The sequence below is a fragment of the Trichosurus vulpecula genome, chromosome 2 (assembly GCF_011100635.1).
Source record: "Trichosurus vulpecula isolate mTriVul1 chromosome 2, mTriVul1.pri, whole genome shotgun sequence".
Classification (NCBI taxonomy): domain Eukaryota; kingdom Metazoa; phylum Chordata; class Mammalia; order Diprotodontia; family Phalangeridae; genus Trichosurus; species Trichosurus vulpecula.
The window spans coordinates 26,035,393-26,039,228 of NC_050574.1; the positions used below are offsets into that span (position 1 = coordinate 26,035,393).

General features: G+C 42.6%; 1 pseudogene; it reads right to left on the reverse strand.

Moving 5' to 3' along the window:
* Positions 1 to 256: 256 nt before the first annotated feature.
* Positions 257 to 855, reverse strand: LOC118839326 (annotated as a pseudogene).
* Between the last annotated feature and the right edge of the window lie 2,981 nt (positions 856 to 3,836).

Consider the following 3,836-nt stretch of genomic DNA (forward strand, 5'->3'; position numbering starts at 1 on the left):
GTGGGCTTGAGAGCTAAATCACTTCATTGCAAGGCAAATGAAAAAATAACCCTGAGCCAAGGTCCATCCTATCTGTGGTCAGGCTGAGGCAGCAGTGTGCTGGTTTTTGTTTAACAACAAGCTTTCTGAAAACTCAGGAGCCACTTTTTTTTTTCAAAACTTTTATTTCACTGCTTAGTAGCAAATAGCATTGACAACCATGATACTACTGGGCAAAGTTTTGTGAAATTACTGTTTGCATTATCATAAAAAAAACTCTGGGAATGCTGGTGGGGAGATGATGGAGGGCCACCTGCCCCTTGGAGGTACAATGAAGCAGTTGTCTTGCACCACTGTCTTTTGCAGTCAAGAAGGGTCTCCTAAATAATCATGAGCATCCCATTACTTTTCTTACAAGAGGACCGGGAGAGACTCTACTTCCTCCAGGCAGTCATCATGTGTAGCCTGGTAGTCCTCATGTGGCTTAATCATGATCACACAAGTTGGGCGCTTAGAGCCAGCAGCTGCTCCCAGATCCGTTTTCGAGGGAACATAGGCATAAGGCATACTCAGATCCTCACACATAATGGGGAGATGGCAGTAGACTTCAATGGGCAGCGTGTCCCCAGCCAAAACCATAATCCCCTTTTCTCCTTTGTTAAGGAATTTCTGAACTTCCTTCACGCCTCACCGGATCTGCTTCTGCTTCACGGCTTTCTTGATGCACTTGTACAGCTTCCGAGTCAGGAGGCGGGACGCCAGGGGCTGCGCAATGGGGTTCAGGTTCGCCAGCATCTCCTCGTACGTGCGCTCGGGACCCCCGGAACTCTCCGGCGCCGCCTCCGACTCCTCCACTCCTCGCTTTACTTTGGTCATAACCGCAGCACGGCCAGCTACCGAGACCGCAGGGTTCTGATCCTCCCGGAGCACCTCCGGAGCCACTTTTAAGTTGAATCTGCATCACTAACATTTGCTACATTATTTTCTTAAGACAATCAACAAAAGAATAAATCAGGTTTTGATTTGTAGCAATCAATAATTTCTGAGATGTAAATGCTATCACTAAAGCTTTAACAATCCAACTTTAGGTACCTCTAAGTCATTGGTTGGCAGGGACCTTGTGAACTTCTTTATGTTGTCCTTATATCACAGGAAACATTTCATTTCCTTCAAACACCAAAACTTGTTAATCTTCCCCTCATCAATGGGTGCCCACTTTTGCTATCACGAAAAGTATTGCTACCAGTATTTTTTTTAATATGCGTGAGATTTTTTCCATCTGTCTTTGACCAGCTAGGGGATATGCTTAGTAACAGCATCACTGGGTCAAAGGGTTCATACAGTTTAATAGTTTCTGACTTTCTTCCAAATTTTCTTCAAATTATTTCCTTGGACTTGGTGAACATTCCAGATGAAGTAGCTCAATAATTAATTTTGGATTTAACATACTCTAATTTCCTACCTCTGTACATTTGCCCAAGCTAACTCTCATGTTGAAATGGACTCACTCCTTGTCTCCACTTATTGAAATTCTTCTTTTCCTGGGTTTCATCTTAAAAGAAGAGGGGACTCTATTAGGCAGGTGTAATGAGGGAGTTCAACCCAGGAGTGGGAGATGGCCAATCTATAGGTATGGAGATAGGAGATTGAGTTTAGATGCCATTTCTTCTGCAGCCTTTCTAGAAGATCCTATCCTACTACTCCATCTTAAACACACTCAACAGTACATTCAACAGACATTTTGAGGGAATTTTGATTTCTCTGTTGCCCAGGAGCATTCTAGATTCTCTTGTTTCCTCAAGCCCCAACATCTCTTTCTTCCCTTATATCTAAGCTGAGAAACTTGTCGGTTTCTTTACTGTAAAAAAAATAAGTCTATTCAACATGATCTGTCTCTCCTCTCTTTCTTCTCATTTTGAAATCTCTTGACATCACCTCCCATTTTCTCATCCTTTCTCACAGTCTCTTGCAAAGAATTTATCCTTCTTGGCAAGGCCAAGTGAACATGATGCTCTAGAAGGGATGGTTAGGGTGGTGTCAAACAACACTATAGGTTACTTCATTGGATACATGATTCCCTTGGAATGTAGACTTAATGGCTTTGCATGGCCACCATATCGCTCACACATTAAATATTTTTAATACAATAAGGAGATTGTATTAATCTCTAAGATTTATTTAAAATCTGAATTCTCTGGTTCTATCTAATGAAGACTTTACGTGTCCCTAAGACTTGCTACAGGGGCAGCTAGGTGGCACAGTGGATAAAGTGCTGGGTCTGAAGTCAAGAAGACTCCTCTTCCTGAGTTGAAATCTGACCTCAGACACTTACTAGCCTTGTGACCCTGGGCAAGTTACTTAACTCTGTTGGCTTTAGGTTCCTCATCTGTAAAATGAACTGGAGGGGAAAATGACAAACCTCTCCAGTATCTTTGCCAAGAAAACCCTAAATGAGGTCATGAAGAGTCAGGCACAACTGAAATGACTGAATAACAATAACAACAGACTAGCTACCAATCACCCTGGTGCAGGCCCTCATCACCTCTTGCCTAGATTTTTACAACAGGCTCCAAGTCTTCCTGCCTCAAGTATCTCCCCACTCCAGTTCATTCTACACACTATTTTCAAAGTAATTCTTTTAAATATAGATATGACTATGTCACTTTTCTCTTCAACCAATTCTAGTGGCTTCCTATTAACTCCAGGATAAAACATGCTCCTTTTATTTATGAAAGTCCTATAAAATATGATCCCACTCTATCTTTCCAGCATTGATTTATGTTACTCCTCTCTACCCAATAGTGTTCTCTCTGTTATTTCTCTCACAACAGTCAATCTTCTCTCTTCTTCTCTGCCCAGAGGCACTTGGGATCCCAAGGTGAGCAAGAGGCAGGGCTGGGGCTAGGGGTGATATTGGCCATGGACTAGGAAGGCCTGAGGCTGGCTAAGCTACAAGGCTCTCTCCACGCTGAATCCAGGCTAAAGGTGCAGGGTGGCCTGGGATGAAATTATGTCCCAGCTGTGCCCACCATCAGCTGGGGTGGGAACCTGCAGGACGAGAGGCCAAAGTTGGACTAGGCCTGGAGTGGTCCCAGGGGTTTGCTTGGGGTATGGACCATGGAAGATCTGGAATATGGAGGAGAATGGACTTCCTGATTTGTTTAGTCATTTTTCAGTCATGTCTCACTCTTCATGATGCCATTGGAAGTTTTTGTTTTTGTTTCTGTTTTAGTTTCTTTGCCAAGATACTGGAGTGGTCTGTCATCCCCTTCTCTAACTCATTTTACATATTAGGAATTATGGCAAACATGGTTAAGTGATATGCCCAGGGTCATACAAGTAGTAAGTATCTGGGGCCAGATTTGAACTCATGAGAATGAGTTTTCCTGACTCCAGGCTTAGGGCTCTATCCACTGCACCACCTAGCTTAGGGATACTTAAGAAATGTTTGGCACTAAATTGAACCCTCAAGTGCATTGGGCTAAAAGCAGGGGAAAATGAAGTATACCAATTAGCATTTGAAATCCCTGACCTCACCTCTCCAATTTCTTTCCTTTTTTTTATCATTCTCTCCTTCCTAGGTCACCTGAACTGACTTTAAAGACAATCTACTCATTCACCTTATGCTATTATGAACATAATAGCCTGAATATACCTAAGGGATGTAGGAATTTTAAAAGACAGTAGTAGAAAGGACAGAGTTAACATTATCTCAGGGCTGAAAGAGGGCTTATACCCCTTTTAACACAAAACCTATTTAAACAAGAATATTTTCTCCAGCATAACCCAAGTGCTCATCTGGTTTTTGCCTTAACCCTTCCAATGAGGTGAAATCTCCTACTTCCTCCAAGATGTCA